This window comes from Dipodomys merriami, unplaced genomic scaffold, assembly GCF_024711535.1.
Source record: "Dipodomys merriami isolate MVZ:Mamm:240054 unplaced genomic scaffold, mDipMer1.0.p SCAF_12, whole genome shotgun sequence".
Classification (NCBI taxonomy): Eukaryota; Metazoa; Chordata; class Mammalia; order Rodentia; family Heteromyidae; genus Dipodomys; species Dipodomys merriami.
In genome coordinates this window covers 36,981,357-37,001,078 of record NW_027202493.1, presented here as the reverse complement: position 1 = coordinate 37,001,078, position 19,722 = coordinate 36,981,357, and the positions used below count along the sequence as shown (strand labels likewise).

At 40.7% G+C, this 19,722-nt stretch overlaps 1 protein-coding gene across 5 annotated transcripts in view; it reads left to right on the top strand.

Annotated features, from left to right (window-relative positions):
• Csgalnact1 (chondroitin sulfate N-acetylgalactosaminyltransferase 1) overlaps positions 1-19,722 on the top strand; it is a 204,184-nt gene that overhangs the window by 56,597 nt on the left and 127,865 nt on the right. Inside the window, exon 1 of one of the 5 annotated variants that reach the window (XM_070016569.1) lies at positions 3,710-3,868. The exons of the other annotated variants lie outside the window; for them this stretch is intronic. The gene's annotated coding sequence lies outside the window, so the exon portion shown is untranslated. Of the gene's footprint in view, positions 1-3,709; positions 3,869-19,722 lie in introns of those variants that run through there. 5 annotated transcript variants of the gene reach the window in all.

Sequence of the window (19,722 nt, the reverse complement as noted above, 5' to 3'; positions counted from 1 at the left end):
CAGGACCAACACCAAAAATAAAACAAAAAGTTGAAATTATATGTGATTTCTACTTTTGAATTAAAAAATATTAAAACTATTTTTATTGCATACATGACCATATTTTACAGTTCTCAGTCAGTTTCTTTCCCCATGGAAAACTTAAAGGATAAGCATATGGTAGTTAGGGTTTATGCTTTTATTAATGCATTTCCAGCTTTGTCTTGCAATATTTGAATTTGGACAGTTCCTTCAGATCCTCATTTTGGAGGAGTTATGATCTGTTCTTTAATTATATTTCCTTTAAAAATATTTAGTTGGAGAAAATCCCATGATCATTCATGGGGTTTAATACTTTCTGTTCCACATGCCTTATGAAATTCTTGAATTCTCACCAATACTTAATGCTCCTGTAATGAAAATATATGGATGGTGTAATCTTTCACGCAGTCTGTGCTATAAATTAACAGTGACTCATGACCTATAATTTTCACATTCTGTCTGGTGAAGCAGCAAACGGTCTTCTCAGCTTTTCAGAATTGCTTCTTGTCTGAGGGGGAAGCATTAGGCATTGAGTTTCAAATACCTTTTCCTCACTGTCATTTTGTGGTCATGTTGCATTAAGGGCCTTGACCTCTTGTTACATCAATCAAGCTTGGTTAAAAGGAGATGGAGCAATACTGAGTCTTTTATTGCCATTTGTACTGTTCTCACTGTTGTGAGACTCCAGTGAAATCACTTCTCCTGTAACAGGCTGAGGGAAACTAGACATGATACATTTTGAGGGGAAGATGTTGATAACAACTAGGGCAAAGTAGCTGACTAGATGAAGAAGTAGAAGAGATTGTTCCATGGCCCTTGGGCAAGTTCTCTCATTCTCCAGGGCACTGTTACCTTGGATATTAGATGATGAAAATGGGATGGTACCCTTTTAATTCCATGGCGACTTTATGGTCTACTAGCTTGGGCTCTGCTGCTGTGGGGGCTCCTTTAATACTGTTTCTCTTCCTCCCAAATAGAGATATGGTTCTAGGGGTTTGGGAAGGCAGCGAGAGCCTCCTTGGTTTTAGCAAAGGGAAGGATCTTGATGGCCATACAAAGTTAAAGTAGATAAACAAGTTGAAGCTGGGTATGGGTGCTCATGCCTGTAATCTTACCTACTCAGGAGGCTGAGGTCTGAGGATCAAGGTTTATGCCAGCCCAGACAGGAAAGTCTATGAGACTCTTATCACCAATTAACCAGGAAAAACAAACAAACAAACAAACTGGAAGTGGAAGTGTAGCTCAAGTGGTAGAGCTTCACCTTTGAACCAAATGGCTGAAAAAGATAATGAGGTGCTGAGTTTAAGCCCCAGTCCTGGCACCATCCCTCCCCCATACATGTAGGTAAACAATTTGGAATGATTCTAACAGAGATTGAAATTACCTAAGTCCACATTGCCATAGGATAACCATCATCAGAAAATCTGAAAGGATGATGAATCTCAAACTGGGAAGATGGATGATAGAGAAACAAAGCAATCTAGGAAACCATCAGGAATGTGATTTGATGAATGTGGCCTATCGACTTTGTCCAGGGAGGTAAGACCTTGGGGAAATTTAGATCTCCAAGATCTTACAGGATGATCTTTTTCTACATCTTGCATAATTTAGCATGCTGTATGGAATCCCTTTAGGATTCACAGGGAAGAGGGCTGCATCTTCCTAGGCTATTAATTCACTCTTGGTTTTGTTAGTTGAAAAATTTTCTGAATCAATGGGCTGTAGTTTTTGCCTTCTGTTGCAAGGCATGATGAGCTAAGTTCTCATGGTTGATGTGTGGAAGAGGCCTGCTGAGTCAGACTAGGCTGGAAGATTTCAACACTGGCCATGAGCAGAGATCATTTATCCCATTGAATGTCCACTCATAGGCTGAGTCAGTTGCCTGCTCTTGTCCTTCCTTCTCAGTTTTGGCTTTCCTATATTATCTTAGGAAGCAAATTTCATGAATAGACACCTTGTAAGTATTTCAAATGCTATATTAAGAGCATGAAAGAGCTGTGGTTCTTTTAAGTGCAATTGAGAAAGGAGTAGTTTTACAAATGTATTTGTCTTTTATTTTTATAAATCTCTAAATTTATCCAGCAAGGTAGCTTGTAGCTAAATAAAAATGCTGTCTCTTTATCCAGCAAACTTGTAAAACCAGTAATGTCTTCATTCTATTCTTAAATTTACAGCTTTGAGAGAAGGTTTCAGTCTCAAATGTGGCTCTAAGGATGGTATAGTATATCTATACCAAAAGGCAATGGGAAGAAAATAGCTCAGGATCTAAGGATCTATCCTGAGTGTGCAAAACAGAGGGGTGCAGACGGTGTCCCGGCTGTGGGCTTGTCTATGCCAAGGGGTATCCACACTGTGAGGGGTGTCATGTCTAGTATTGTATAAAAGTGACACTGGCCCACACTAACACACCCACTTTGCCTTGCTTTCCTCTCCCAGATTGTACCCATCCTTCATGCCTTTGCGGAATGTTAGTGCTGTAGATGCTTAAGGACATTCAGCCATCCCTGGCCATCTATAACTGCCAAGTAAACAAGGCCTTTGCAGCCTGTGGGCCTTCTCTTCTCATCCTGGGCAAGCAGACAGAAGCTGTGCTGTTTGGAACGGAGCCCAATGTAGGAATCCCTCATCCAAAGCAGAAAGGAAAATTAGGGTGTTCAGTCATTGGCTATTTTAAAGTTAAGATTGTCTCAGGATATATTTACTTGTAGCTGATGGCTTTCAATACGTTTTGCCTTTAGTTTGTAGAGGGAAGAATAGTTGAAGGGAAAATAATTACCCAAAGAAAGCAGAGATTTTACAGCATTTTATCTTTAAGCTACAGTAGGAGATAATCTTAAGAGACTATAAGCACAGGCCTAATCCTAAGACTTGGAAAATGGAACATCAATCTTCTGAGCTCTCACTATCTTTCCAACATGACGGAGGTGCCTGGGAGCACTTCCCAGCTGTGAGAATCCATGGTATTGTAGGTTATGATCGTGATGAGCAGAAACAAAACAGGTGTAGAGACAGAGAATCTCCCACTTCCTTCTTCCCATCTGTTTTCGGGTATTTACAGATCTGGCAACATTTTTCTTTATCTTTTTCTTCTTTCGTTGTGGACGTGCCCAATCCTGTAGGCAGATTTTCCTGGGCTTCTGACTCTGGGATGGCCAAGTTCTTTCTTGGGAGTGGTTGAGTAGCTGGATGTGTGTTGTGGGGTGGAAGGTGTGGCAGTTCTGCTATTCCATGCAGGGGACCTACCAGATCCTCTGTGCTCACAGCGGATGATAGTGGAGTTCCTGGAAGCACTACCAGCATCATCCATTGTTACAGGGGGATGGAAACTAAACAAACACGCATTCAGACATTTACTGTGCATATCTTCATGGCAACATTGCCGGCACAGCCCTTTCACTGCAGGAGCTAAAGGATTCCTATCAGCTAAGGGGAAATAATAGAACAATAAGAGGCTTGCCCGCGGAGAAGATTGTGTAGGATTATAACATCGTATAGAAATAGTTAATAGTTAACAACTGGATTGTTAATACTTAACAACTGGGTTGTTAACAACTGGGTGCACCCAAATAGCACAACTGGCATCCTAACGTTGGTTTTTAGATCAAGAAGAATGTAGAGAACATAAAGTTGAGTTCATTGGGCTACTCAGGAGGCTGAGATCTGATGACCATGCTTTGAAAGTAAGCCCAGGCAGAGAAGTCTGTGAGATTCTTATTTCCAATTAACCTGCAAAGAATTGGAAGAAGCAGTCTTGCTCAAATGGTAGAGTGCAACCCCCTGAGTGCAAAAGCCACGCAAGAACATGAGGCCCTGACATCGAGCCCAATAGTGGCATACACAAAACCAGGTAGGTTAAAATTGTCTCGGTTCCTGAATTTCAATGATGAGCTGGAGCTGGAGAGAATGAAGTCCAACTTTAAGTAATACTGGAAAAAGAGTTATTGCTGGCTGGGCAATCTATAAACATCTAATATCTCCAATCCCAGAGTAGTGAAAAGCTAGGAGGGAGAATGGGAGTTTGGAATATGAGTTTGTGCATCAAGATACTGAAGTATTTAGCTGAAGAGCAATCTTTGACAAAAGTGAATTTGTTACTACCTACATGAAAGTCCTCCATAGGTTGAAGAAACAGTTCTGAAGAGGGAGAAAGCTAGGACAGAGCTACATGGCTTTATGTGTGAGTGACATATTCATATCCTAGAAGTAGAAGTAGAAACATACTTGACTTTTTAGAATTTTGTAGGAGGAGATGATTAAATTGCCCTTTGCTAACAGATTGTTCTATGTGTCTACCCCATTATTTGTATAGGAACCCTGCCATAGATGATTGTGAAAATGGATCATGGATAAATATGATCATGACCATACAATCCAGGACCATGTTGCTTGTGTTACTTTCAAACCTTCCTATACCAGTTCTACTGCTATATTGTAAGGATGTTTGAAAAATCTTGAAACAAGTATGAGCCATGATACTGGACTCTCTCACAAACACTATCAGATCATTGCATTCTTTAGATTCTAGGCAGTTTTTCTTTCCTTTCCTTTTCTTTTCTTTTCTTTTGCCAGTCTTGGGGCTTGAACTCTGGGCTTGGGTGCTGTTCCTGTGCTCCTCAGCTCAAGGCGAGCACTCTACCGCTTGAGCCATAGCACCACTTCTGGTTTTCTAGTGGTTTATTGGAGATAAGAGTCTCACAGAGTTTCCTGCTCGGGCTGGCTTTGAACCGTGATCCTCAGATCTAAGCCTCCTGAGTAGCTAGGATGACAAGCATGAGCCACTGGTGCCCAGCTAGTTTTTAATTTTAATTTTTTACTTTAACTTAAAAAAAACAAACATCTTTCCTCGGTGCTTCCCGGTTGGTACTCAGGAGGATTCTGGGACAGGTGCTAGACAGCCAGGGGATTTTCTTCTCTGTGACTCATCCTCACGTGCATTGAGCCTTTGCCCGGTTTCCTGGCACTTGGGGTTGATGGAATGAGGTTCTCAGGGATCTGCAACTGTGGGTGTGAGGAGTGAAGGATCCTGTGTGGAGACATTGGTGGAGGTTTGGGGGAGGAGGTACACTGTATTGTAAGAAGCAGGTTTCTGTGTGTGGAAGGGAATGTGTTGTTCTGGGAGAGGACACCATGTATGGGGATTAGTAATTCTCATCCCCAGTGTCACTGCTTTATCTTCGGCTTACATGGAAGGTAGGCCCTCTGGATGTATTGTTGGTTACTTGGCTAATGACTAATAAGAGGAAGGCTTTCCTTCGCTGTCTCTTGTGTTCTGTGGGATGACTTTCTGATTAATTCAGAAGTCCAGTTGTTTTTGTGGTTAGTGAGAACAGGAGATTCTGTCTTAGCGTACAGTTGACTCAAAACCCCTAGCAGCAGCCTGGCATTGGTGGTTCCCACAGTTTGAAAGATGGTAATCTTCTAGCGGGTGGGGCACATAGCATTACAGAAAGATTATGGGGTCAGGTTCTCTTCTGCCACTCATCAGAGGTAATTCAAGCTTATAATTATCCCCCATTAACAGATGAAGAAATTGAGGCTTAGGGAGATTAAGTAATTTGCCTGAGGTTGCACACCTAAAAGAAGAACTGAAGCTCAAGCCTTCCCTGTGCCCAGACTGCTCTTCCCTCTGCTACACCCCCTCATCCTTTCTCTGGAGTCGATCCTTCATTTACTCTCTGAGATATCATGGCAGTCTATATGGAGTAACAGTTTGCCCTTTACAGATGAGTGTGAACTGTAGATAATTGTGTGAGCTTTGAATAACCAGTCTCAATCATGGCCTGCCAAATCTTTACTGCAAGATTGGGAAAGGTATTTAGTGCTTTTTTGACTCAGTTTCCCCATTATGATATAGGGACAACAACAGTACTTTTCTAAAAGGTGTTAAAGTATTGAATTAGTTACCACATAAAAGCAGTTAGAATGGAGTGAAACACATACTCTACATATGACAAATGAATGGGACTCATTATTAATTTTGCCATAATTAGCTGTCAGGTCAGGCAGGGAGAATGGGTGGTTGGGTAATTTGTGGTTGGCAGCAAAGACAGCTTTGTCCCTTCTGGAGGTGAACTGCTAGATGGTTATATACTTGGGTAGTCATGGTCAAGACAAACAAACTCTCTAAGCAGCTTATTGGGTAAGGGCTCTTAAACCACCACTGCAGGGAGAAAGGGATGACCTGCTAGCCTTTACTTCAGATCAAGCCACTGTGACACTTACTATGACAAAAGAAAGTGATCACTTAAACTCATGCACCCAATTTGATGAAAAAAATACATTTATAGTTATTGATAATATTCAGGAAGATTCAATTCAGATATTTTGAGAGTCATTGCTAGTACAGAGATACAAATTCTAGGAATTCATATGACTAATTGTCTACTCCTGGAGAGCATTCATTCACAAATGTAATTCAAGGCACCTGGAAATGTAATTCATTGTAGAAGAGTTGGGATTGGCAGTGAGAATACTTGGTGTGGGTGCAAAGGATGTGGAGAACATGCAGGACAGAGGGATGAGCCTGGAATAAAGTATTGAAGCATAGTTGGGCTATACTTGGGGTAAAAGATCAATTATGTCTAAGGGTTGCAGGTGGAAATCAGGAGAGGCTTAATTAAGTGAAGTGGAGCTGGTTTACTTATAGTGTCATGATGTTGAGTGTGGATAGAACCTGACGGGCATCCTATACCACTGCACACTTGGCTGGTGGTACCCTCCTCTCTCTCTCTCTCTCTCTCTCTCTCTCTCTCTCTCTCTCTCTGTTGGTCCAGGCATCTCTATCTATCTATCTATCTATCTATCTATCTATCTATCTATCTATCTATCTATCTATCTATCATCTAATCTCTATCATTTGTTTATTATCTATCTTCTATCTATTCTCTACTCTAGTCTCTCTTTCTCCCTCAAAAGTACACCATACATTAAATGATAATCTATTATGTAGCAAATGTATGTGGTAAAAGATGAAAGTTTTTTTTTTTTTTTTTAAGAAACTTGCTTAGTTTTCACCAAGCAGGAGATTCTATTACTTTGATTCATGGAGAAAACATTGATGAAGATAACCATTTAAACTCTAATAGAAGTAATCTGTCATTAGATACTGATTTTTAACCCCAGGGATGTATTCAACTTGGACATATGTAGACAGGTATTTGAAGCTTGAACACTACGTATTACTTTGTAGTCTTTCTCTTAAAGGAACTAGAACATACTAAATGTCAGCTACTCCGAATCTGGTAAAACGTTACCAGATTCCTCTCCTTGACTTTTCTTGTTAACATCTATCTTAAAACCTGTTACTACCATTTATTCATTTATTTAGATTTTGTGGTGCAGAGAACCCAGGACCTTGTTCTGTGACGGAGCTCACATTCCCAGTTCTTTGTGCTTTGAGACAGGTGCTCACTGTGTAACGGAGATTAGCTTGGAACTCACTATGGAGCCCAGGCTGAACATAAAACTCATTCTTCTTGTCCCTGCCTCCGAGTGCTGGGATTGTAGTCCTGTGTCACCATATGGGTACTTAAAAACCCATTATTAAAGTATTGTTAAGAGAATAATAATTGTATTAGTTATCTCTGGCTTCCTTAAGAAAGACTGGATGACTTGAACAATAACAGTTTATCTCATGATTTGGAAGCTGGGAAGTACAAGCTCAAGGTACTGGTCTATCCATTTCCTTGGAAAGTTCCTTTTATCTGTGTTCACATGACATTCTCTCTCTCTCTCTCTCCTTCCCTCTCATGCCTTTTCTTATGAGGAAACTAATTCTAGTATGAGGGTCCACATTTAGGACCTCATATTCACCTTAATTACTTCTCACAATAAGATTAAAATCCAAGGGGACTGTGAAATGAACATACCCAGAGCTGTGTGAACCACAGTTTATCCTCATGTGATTGAAATGTCTCCCTTCCACTCTGCTCTATGGAAACCACCCAGTCTTCAAAGTCAGTGTCAAGTACTCTATTCTGTGAGAAGATATCCTAATTACTCAGCTCTAACCTAACGTGGCACCCTTCCTCTTTAAGTTCACTTAAATATCAGGGGTGCTTTTATCACAAAATTCTGCTACCTTTTATTATATACTCTTTATTTGATCTCTATTACTCAACTGAAAGCTGCATGTTTTATTGATTTCCATGATCCATCACCTTAAAGAGATAGTTGGGATACCTTTATTCAGTAGTAAAAGGGAAGCAGTTCATAACAGCATGGGAATGAACTAAGCAAAGAGTTTCAAAGTTTCTTTAAGTCTCATGGATGTTGTTCAGAAAGGCCATTGGCTTGGGCCGAAGCCCTCTTCCTATGGTCTGTGTCGTAGCATGCTAGGATCTCTGGTGTTGTGTCAGTGCATGACACAGACAATGGTTGGGCAAAATGTTTCTCCATTCATAACAAAGTCAGCACTGCTGAGAAAACTCCCTGCCATTCCAGGAAAATGATTTCTAATCACCATTATTTTTTTTCAAAGACAGATTACGCCATGCTGTTCTAAAAAAAAATGATTGCCCTAAAATTTATTGATTCTTACTCATTGTATTTCACTTATCTTATTAAAAGAATGAATTCATACCCTGAGGATTTTTTCCTTTCCTATTCTTCTCTACCCTCAGGTGATTTTAGAATTTCATTTTCATGATAATTGAGGAATTTTTTAAAACCTGTACTCTCCTAACATTTTGCTTTATTTGATAGATAGACAGATAGATAGTCATATATATAATGGACTTTGGACTCAACATCTTCTTAATATAAATCACTTGAATTATGGATCCATGATGATCTTCAATTTTAAAGATAGAAAAACTGGGGCAAAGTAACTTTTCCTGTTCAATTACCCCTTAACAGCTGGGACCAATTTGATTTGGACTTAGAATTCACTTGACCAGAGAAGTTTTCTCTCTCCTCTACCACACATTCACCAGCTACGCTTATGTTAGAATTCAGTCATATTGTAAATATTAAAACATTAAATACATTTAAAGGCTTTCCCCTCCTACTTGAAATCTAAAGCTTATTATTATAGGACATGACCTTGTAGGAAAGTGATTAAGCATTTCCAGTTTCCGTTGTTTATTTTGTGTTTGGAAAACCAGCTGGAAACCATTATGTCCGGTGGTTATTACTGACTTAATGACTCACGTTTATGTCATAGTGTGGGGTTCTTGTGTAGTTTTCAAGCCATGGGGGGAGGGGAGGCTATCTTCAGAGACTGCTGAACAAGGCAGGCTTTTGTCTGGAGGGCACACCCAAGGGGTTCAGGACCAATTGGCCAGGCTCAGGTCTTAAGTCCCTGTGGGAGGAGACTAGGGTTTGTTTTTTCCTGACCTATCTAAAATGATAGGGACAATTGCAAAGTTGTTTCAGGCAGTTAAAAACTATAGCCGTTATGGTGCACTTTGTCTCCACTCTATAGAGATGTGGATGGGTTGTTGGAGGATGGGTTAGACACTCAGGAGGAAGTATAGTTGAGGAGTTTCAATTGGGTCTAAAAGCATTGAGGATTTTCAATTGGGACATTAGCCATGGAGCTGGATGAAGGCCAAGGACAGGCACACCACAGGCCATAAAATTGGAGCCTGCAGAGCAGACAGCAGGGCCTATAAAATGTAGAGAAGGGAGGGCTTGCTTCTCAGGAGTACTCAGTGACATTAACCCTGAGAGAGCTCAGGCCCTAGGAAAGCCAAAGAGTGCTTACTGGATTCCTTTAGCAAAGAAACAAGAAAGCAAAAAGATCAGGAGATGGCTACCACCTGGAAATGTGGGTTGAAGGAGAAGTGAAATACAGAGTGTAAGCATTCTGGTTTGAGTAACTAGGTGAACACTAGGTTGTATTGTGAGGGACAGTGAATCTTGTCGGGAAAGAGGGGGCAGTGAAGATGGTGGGAAGACAGATGGGTTCAATTACCATCCATTCAAAATTGAATAGTATGTTTTCATTAAAATGGTAAGCGTTCAAACCCTCAGTCCTCTGTTACATACATTATTATATGCAGAGATAGGAGGTTCAGGACAGAAGAATGGTCAGTAGAAGGTGGAAGAGGAGAAGATGGCTGGAAGGCCAGAAGGGCAAAAGGCAGTGGAAATTGAAATCACCTGGTAAGCCACGTGAGGAGTGAGTCAAACTTGTTCTTTCCATTGCTACAGAAGAGGGGTCAAGCTAGCTAATAACTAAGAAGTGTCCATTGATTTGGGCCAAGACTCTTTCTCTCTCTCTTTTTTTTTTTTGTCAGTCATGGATCTTGAAGTCTTGAGCTTGGGTGCTGTCCCTGAGCTCTTCAAGGTGAGCACTCTACTACTTGAGTGAGCCAGAGTGCCACTTCCAGTTTTCTGGTGTTTATTGGAGATGAGAGTCTCCTGGACTTTCCTGTCCCGTCTGGCTTAGAACAGCGATCCTCAGATCTCAGCCTCCTGAGTAGCTAGTATTACAGGTGTGAGCCACTGGCATCTGGCTTGGGCCAAAACTCTTATACAAGAATGATGAGGTTCAAATTCACTGAATATAGATATTTTTAAGTGGAATGCAGGGAAATGGATATGGATAAGAGTGGTAGGTACAGAAGCATATGCTCAAGACATGGTAGTCATTGGTCTTTGTCTATGCTAATGAAAGGACACAGTAGAAAAAGGGAGAATATTGAAGAACTGAGATCCAGAAGATGGGTGAAAGGAGAGACATTTCATCCAATGAATTAGTCAGGATATATTTGAATTGCTACATAATGTCCACAAACATTATATCAACTCCCCCTCTTCTCCCTTAACCCCCAAATATTTATCATCGTGGGTAGTTGTCTTTTCTCCCATTGTGCAGTAAGGGTTTAAATCTTACTGCAACATAATCAGCGCTTACTTTTGTAAATACCAAGGCAATGCCTACTGACTTATTATCAGACCCTTTTCAGAAACATTTTCAGACTCCTGTTCAATGGATAAAAGCAAGGCCCCCGGGGAACATTGACTTAAGAGCACCACCAACTCCATTGAGTCCATCTCTTGAGACTGCATTTTCCCCTGTGTTCTTTGGCTTTCTCCTGGTGTTGTGAACGTCCTTAGAATTACCTTGTGCTTCCTGGCTCAAGAACTTCTACCTGTTAGTTGGCCCTGCCCTTGATACACACTTGGTCATGGTGATTCCTAGAGACACAAGGGGAGGGGAGGGATGCGACTTGTGATTCTGCTGTGTCCTACGTTCTCCTCATCCCAGGATGTGCCAGCATAAGCTGCTTTCATTGCTGGACTTGTCACCACCTTTTCCAAGATGGGAAGATGCACTTCCCCTCTGAAATCATTGCCAACACTGCCATGGATTCCTTGCTCCTTATGCAGTGGCTCTGTTTGTTTACAGTGAGTTTTCTCAGCACTTCAACATGTGGTTCTCAAACTGCACATACACTTTCTAGAGTAGTCTATTTCCGAGGAGAGTGGCCAACTGTGATGTGTCTAACCAAAGGTCTCTAGAAGACAAGACTCACCTCAGTTCTGTCATCAGAATCTTATATTCCATGGCTGAAATCACATTGTTGGTCCCCATGAGATGAATTTTAAGTTGGACAGCATGTAAGTGCTTCAGATTTGCTCACTTATGCATAAACAGATGTGCTAATTTCTAGCCTTTCTCAGCCATCCTTGAAACTGCATTTCCATTTTTGAAATCTCCTTTGAATCACCGATCACATTTCAAAGCAAAGGCCTTACAGGTACCTTTTCTGTCTTTATTTTATACAGCTCATAGTTCTTAAGAGAAAATACAAGTCTATTCCAAGTTAATTCTACGCTGGGTTTTCATATGCTTCTGAAAAGCAAGGACTTGAAGAGTTGCATTTTAGTCCATCAGGTGAATTTCGCAGATTAGAGTTGTGTTGAGATGGATTGTCCTGCACCCTCGTGCTCAGGCTGTGGCCTGCTTGCCATTAGTATCAGTATCACTGGGGAGCTCATTAGAAATGCAGAACTAGGGATCCATAGTCTGCATCTTTACAAAATCCCCAATGATGCAAATACACATTAAAGTTGGAGAAGTATTGTTCAGAGCTACTGATCTTGTGTTTTAGAAAAACATACCAAAAATTACAGCTCTACCTTTTATATGTTGTACATTTTATGAAGATGTGCCTAACTTTCTATTTTATGAGACACGTTTTCCTTTCAGAAAAAAAAAAAAAACTGCTTGTATATCTCCATTATTATTGGAAATGAGACACAATCACGAGACAGAGTAAATATGCTTTTACTGTGTTTTTTTTGCTATCTGTAATGAATTTAATTTCTCCATTTATGTGAAAATAAAGTCTAAAGCTTCTATTATCTTTGACAAGTGTCTTGGATAATCTGTAGTGAGTAAGCATCCTTATTCCTCACCGATAGCAATAGGCTGGTTTTCTTTTCCTGAGTGTGTGTATATGTGTATATACACATTTTGTCATTCCTCCTTGATCACTCTGGAAATATTCATAAGTATGAACTCTATAGAATGAAGTTATATTTTCCATTTTTTAAATGCTTGGAAAAAGCAGAATATAAGTCAATATAGGAATAAAATGACTTTTCATTGAATATACATAATTATTCATGTTGTCCTTCGCAGTTAAGCCAAATAGACAGAATTGAAAAAAAATCTTGGATCTGCATATTGTTGGGACAGGTCATGATCCTGTAGAGAATTTTTTTTTTTTGGGTCTGGTCGTGGGGCCTGAACTCTGGGCCTGGGCGCTGTCCCTCAGCTCTTCAGCTCAAGGCTAGTGTTCTAGCACTTGAACCACAGCGCCACTTCCAGCTTTATTTTTTTGCTTATCTGGTGCTGAGGAATCAAACCCAGGGCCTCATGCATGCAAGGCAAGCGCTCTACCACTGAGCCACCTTCCCAGCCCCTCCTGTGGAGAATTTTAAAGATATCTGGAAAAGTTAGATTTCCTTTCTTGCCCTGCCTTTCAGCCCTGCAGTTCCCAGCAGGGTGACTGCCCTTCCGGATCTCTCTGAGAATCTTCACTGACGGTGCCTCCCCTGGCAGCTTCTGTGCAGTTCTGGCTAAGAAAGTGACTCTGGTCACACGGGCTTTGTGACATGGGGCAAGTTACCAAACCTCATTGGGCAAATGAGGAGTATTAATATTGCTGAGTAGAAAAGTGAGATAGTCAAATGCTATAGAATAATTTTTGGCCTGTACCGTGCAATCAACAAATACTAACTACTAATATTATATGAGGGCTTTCCTTTATGCCATTAACTTCTGTATATACATTGTAACATACTATACATATTTAAATATTTTGCCCGTTTAAAACCTAACAAGTGCAACTTTTCACTTAAGAATATGGAAATTAATTTGTTTCATTATGTACAGTGTTCTCACTTTTCTCAGTACCCTGCAGTATTCAATTGTGTGTGTGTGTGTGTGTGTGTGTGTGTGGTGTATGTATGTATACCTCTCACTCTTGACATTTCACTCAAGGTTAGTACACTACCACTCCAGCCACACCTTCACTTTCAGCGTTTTATTCATTAATTGGAGGTAAGAGTCTCATGGACTTTTCTGCTTGGGTTGGCTTAGAACTGTGATCCTCAAATCTCAGCCTCCTGAGTAGCTAGGATTATAGGCGTAAGCTAGCTTCCTGAAGTATTCTTGAGAAATGGAAACAAGAAGTCTGAGAAAAGACCTCCGAACAGCAGCACTTCTTGGTTGGGTTTACATCAGAGCCTGGCCTCTCCATGCTCTTGGCCTTCTGGCTGATACACAGCTGTCTGTTGGTCCAGTGTCTGCAACAAACAACACAGAGCCTCTTTCTTTTACTGATACCCCTCATTGTGCAATCCTTGCTGCCATTGGAGCAGACCATACAGCTTTTGTTTAGGATGTAGGCAAAACTGTTTCTTCTAAGCACTTGAAAATATTCCTGAATCTCTGAAGTAAGAATGAATGCTCATATCAGCACCCAGTATTCTGTCATATAAGACCTTCACTTAGCAACATTTGGGCAATCCAAAGTATTTACAATCCCTTTCTTATTTATCTTATATTTTGCAGTGAATTTGGCCACTGTCTATGACAAAGTTCATAATACATTGTCTTCTCCACATCTAACTCTGTTGTAAGAATGAGAATTTGCTCGGAGACACTCATTTTCAGTCTGTTTGTCAAGTGAATGCTAGGTTCTAATTGAATATGCAGATGAGCTAAGGATTTGAGAGAGGAGAAAAGAAAGATAATATTCCAAGGGGCGTACAATCACAACATCATTTTTAATCACCAGAGAAAGTCAGTAAATATAATAGGGAAGTTAGGCATGTACTCACCTGGTCCAGGTAAAAGACAGTGCTGGTGATGGGTCTTGCTCAACCTGGTAAGAACCTCCTGGCTGCTTCAGGACCCCAGGACCTGACCTAGAAATGGCCTGTGATATGGTATTTAGCCATTGTGGGCTTGTGAGGCTCACTGTGGGATTTGTTCTTGGCCCAGGTGGACTTCTTATTTGCAGGGCCAGTAGACAGGTTTCACAGCTGCTTAGGATAAGCTGAATTAGTCAGTGGTCCATCCCTTACCGTACTTCGAGGACCCATGGAGACAATGCACATGTTCTCTGAGGAGCTGTGTAATGAAGCAGGACTTAGCAACAGGGGAGTTACTTGTTAGTCTTAGTAACTTGACAAGCTCTCAACAGACACTGAAGAGCTGTGTCCAGTCCCCCTCTTTAGAATCTTCTCAACACAATGAATGCTGGTGTCACTATAGTTATGATTTATGTAGCTCTTACCATGTGCTAGGTCTTCATGTCAATTAATTATGACATCATAAGTCCCATTTACATATCCCTTTATGTAGATGAAGAAAAGTGTTAAAGATGTTAAGTGACATGTGCAGGCAGGTAAGGGGATAGTTGAGATCACCCTCAGGTCTTCTCACTGTGGTGGCTGAAAACAAAAAATGCCTCTAAAGATAGAAGCCATTGCCACTTTTTTTTTCTGGAATAAGGACTCACTATTAGTCCTGATTCAATTACCCTTCTTATAATTGCGATCAATTTCAATGTTGCTAATGATTTTCAGTATCTCTTGAAAATAATCTCTATTACTACCCAGGCTTAATTCATTGACAGATTGTCATAATTGTCCTTTAGCTTTTGTCTGATCACAGCCTGGCTAGACCTCTGCCCCCCTCTCTCACTGGCCCAAGTTCATTGTCTAATTCTCTTAGGATCCCCATGCTCGCTGAGCAGCCTTCTTTTTTTTTTTATTGTGAAAATACCGTACAGAGGGGTTACAATTACATGGGCAAGGTAATGAGTACATTTCTTATCAAGCATTGTTGCCTCCTCCTTTGGCGTCCTTCTTACTTTATACACATTTACCTTGTATTTCTAGTCTTTTTCTCTTAACTTGCTACTGAGTAATACTGATCTTGGTCTTTATTATTCATTATTATTATTATTATTATTTACTTCCCTCTTGTGGGCAACATCCCTTTCAAAGTAGTGCTCAATAGGCTTACTCTAGATTTGTTGGGCTCTCAATTTCTTTCTTGTTTCCTTTCTTTGACTTACAAGGCTTATTGTATTGTCTATAACAGATTTCCTTCTGCCCTGCCACAGATTCCTGTTCCTCCTCTGGTGCCACTCTTACTTGCCTTCTTCTCATTCTTTCCTTTTCACTTTTGTGTGGACACAGAGGATTCGACAGTGGTGGACAGTGCTCAGGTCTGCACCAGCCCGAGGAACCTCTAGGGCCCCGCCAATCTGCTTGTGCTGATTACTGCCACATCATTCTCTTCCCATCCATCACAGCTTCACTTAAGTGCTGCATCCTGATCCTGCAAGTTGTCCAGCAAAGGGAAAGTGGTACCCAGAGCCAAGGAGACAGATTCTGTGGGAGGTTAAGAACCTTACATAGCTTATAAGTGGTTCAACTGGGTAGTGTGCCACATATTGTCTGTGTAACTCCTCAGCCTATCTAGTCTCTGTTACAAGCAATTTGGTACTTGAATTTGTATTTGATACACTTTTGGTTATCTTCTATAATTGGACTGTATCTTTCATGTCTTAATTAGAGAGTGTCTGATTTATTCCCTACTGTCCAATATCTTAATATGCTTACATCATACTCTCTAGAGCTACTTATCTCTCCCTGTTTAATTCATTAATAAGCCCAGTACATCCTTTCTTTGTTCACTGTATTAGAAACAGTAGCTGGTGGTTCCCATTTCCCTGCTTTCTACCACCCTAAGAACAGGCTTTTACTAATTGCATTGTTCTGCTCTGACAGGATAATAATGCCTAAATCAAGGCTATTGATTATTTCCCTTTAAGTGAATTTATACTTTGCTGCCTACAGAACTTTTGCAAAAAATTACAAACTGAATTTTTTACCCTTAAACCTGGGTCTCATTTCTGCCAACCTTGTGCTAACATCTACACAGGATATTAATTCGTAGCTTATTTTTTTTCAGCTTTAGCTTCATAAGATGCTGATACTGATAACATACTGATAATGATTTTAAATCCATTATAGAGAATCTTAAATACTAGAGATTATTATGGGCTCTGTAGTTCTGGTTTAGAATGAGTTTGGGCTTGATGAGCATAGATTTCCTGTTGTCATTTACTTTCAGGGTTACAAAAAAGGAAAGGAAAGAAAAGAAAATCAGTGATCACTAAATGTGGAAAAGGTACAAAGTACCGAAATATATGAAGAATAAAAAAAATGCTGGACACTTGTTGGTTGTCTGTATCGTAATACTTTTGTCTGGTTGTGACCACCGTACTTTGTTGCCTAGACACCAGGACATAGGAAAGCGGTGGTGTGCAGGTGGCAGATGCTGCTGCTTAGCGGCTTTCCTACTTTCAAAAGGTTGTAAAGCACACAGAAAATGATGCAATTGAAACCTTATGTAGTCTAGAGTGCTTAAAATACTTAACTCTCTGGGGCCTTTTCTTTTGTGGATTTGGGGCAGGAGGAGGATTTGGGATGTGATTTTTTCTCTGCATCTTAGGTTGTTTTCAAACTTATTATGTAGCTCAGACTGGCCTCAAAAATCAAGATCCTTCTGCCTTAGCATCCTGAGTTCTGGGATTATAGGTGTGCACCACCATCCCTGGCTTTTCTCTGATCTTTGCAGAAAGTTTCCCCAGGGTATCGTGCAGGTCTGAGGGTAGAGGCAGTTGGAGGTCACAGGTTAAAGGTAGTTATCACTTCCTTCTGAAGAGTCATGTCCATTCATGTAGATATTCTGTTTTAATGAACATATTCCAGCATTAGGGCTGGTTTGGTCACATAGAAACATTTGAAAGGCTAAGTAGCCTCCACCCAGGTCTGCCTCGTGCTCCAAATGTAAATCAGTGTTTCATAGATATCATCTAACTGGATTGAGGCGGCTTTTAAACTTGATGTGGGCTGTCTTATTGTCCTATCTCCTATCTGTTATCACTGAGAAAGGCTAGACTCTACAGGTCAGGATGCAGGATGTGGGCATGAGGTATTGGGTACCGGAAGTATGGTGGAGCTGTTCTGTGTGCCTTGAAGGAGTTAGGTTTTGTTGGAAGGAGGAGTTAAAAGAAGAGAGGCTTAACAACAGACAGGAGAGATGCTGGTCTCCAGTGGTGATAACATGGTAGATTGACTTCTCCAGAAGACCTGACAAGCCCATAGGAGGAAGGGATAGAAGGGGGGGGGGGATGGCGGAGTGATCCTGTCTCCTGTGAAAGTTTAAGTCTCACAGGATGAGTCCAAACTCCAATAGATTCCAGCAAAGCTTCTCTCTCGTGTCTGGGAAAATAGAATTGTTCCAGTCTGGAATCCAGCCTTAAAAAAAATCTGAAATACTGAAGTTTAAGCCTTTAGCTCCTAAGGTGACTTTCTACAGTTTAAAAGGTGTTTGCTAGAGGTCATGGAGACTTTTTTTTTCAAGTACAGAATTATTCCAGAGGAGTGTAAGGCCTTGCAGAGTGGGTTTAATTGAATTTACAGTAGGCAAGTCAGGCAAAAACCAAATTTCATGGAAAAGCTTCTAAAGCAAACTTGTTGGAAATTTAAATTAGATTTGAAGGTGACAGATCAACTACTGAGAGACACTACAGTGCCTTGCTGTTCAGTTCTCCCAAGTCTGCTTAGAATTAATATTGCTGGTTTTCTGATGCAGTTGGATACCGATTTTAAGTATTGAGGCCAAGTAGATACATTCTCCAGATATCATCGTTTTGTCCAAGTAAATGAAAATATGCCAGGATTAGGGACTCTCCGCTCCACACCGGGGCTGTGTTTTGTATTAGTTTGATGTTCAGTCAAGAATATTCTAGCAGCTGAAACTCCAAGTGATCTTGGGAATATTTCTTGTTCAGGAAAAGTAGAGTTTGGGGAATCAAGGAGAAAACAGCAGTATTATAAAGTTGGAAGTTTAAATGTGTGAGGTCATATACTTACAAAATTGTTAGTCAAATATCTTCAGTGGTTTTCTATGTGTGTGTGTGATATGTATAAATGAGTATATGGGTATTCATTTCATAAAGTACTTCCTGTTGTTACCTTATTGCTGTAACTGGTAAGTGCTATAGGATGTGAGGGTTGATGGATATCAATATGTACTCAATTAAATATTATTGATAGAGATTAAGATCTTGTGCACCTTTGTAATTTCCTCCTCAAATTCATTGAACATTTGGAAGGCTCCTTGGCAGGCAGGTTCAGTGAGCCCTGGGTGTGGGCAGAGTTGGAGCCTTATGGAGGGGTTCTATAATAAGTACCTCAAGTCTTTGTCACAGCCAAATTCTATTCATTTCCAAGTCACTGGAACATATCCCTACATATTACACCTGCACTTTTCCTCAGAAAGGGCATCTCAACAATTTCCTTCTGGTTGTACTGAGATTTGAACTCAGGGCCTCCTGCTTGCTTGGCTTGCTTGCTCAGCTGGTACTCTACTACTCTGCCTCCAGTCCTGCTTTTTGCTCAGTCTTTTGGACATGCAGTTTCTCAGACTTCTCTTCCTGGGCTGGCTTTAAAACATAAAGGCAGATTTCAGCTTCTGAGTTAGGAGGATTACAGGTGTGATCCACTGGGGCCCAACTGTAACTTGACATTTTTTTTAATGACCACTTATCTCTCGAGGATGTAGGAGCTACACTTCTGCTGCATGCATCATCACCTATTCAGCTCTGGCACTGTGCCTTGCACGTGATGGAAACTCAGTATACACTTGTTGAGGGAATGAATGGAGACTAAATTTGGCATCTTGAGATTATGATCTTAGTTCCCAGATTTAGAGACTGAACAATTATACTAATGGAGCTGACGTTTATGAATGATCTGAACAGGCTGCTCTATCAAGAATGTCCTATATGATGTCATTTAATTTTCACCCAGCTTCAGGATATACTAGATTGTGCTGTAGTCACCACCCCCCTGGTTCAGTGACTGAACCCAACATCTACTGCTATCTGGGCAAGGTGACATGAGGTCGCTTTGGTCTCCCTGTGGTCCTGCCTTGTCAATCTAGGTCAGAAAGAGGGCAATCTAAGAAAAGTCATCTTCTTTGAGCTGGAAGGAGAAGAGAACCAAAACTTGGTATAGAATGACAATAATGGCTACATGGACTCATAACATAATAAGTAAGTCATTGCTTTACCAATCATAAAAGTGAAGCCCAGAGAGAGTAAGTTACATGGGTAACATGGCAAAAGCAAGGTCTGGAACTTGTGCTTGTTTTCA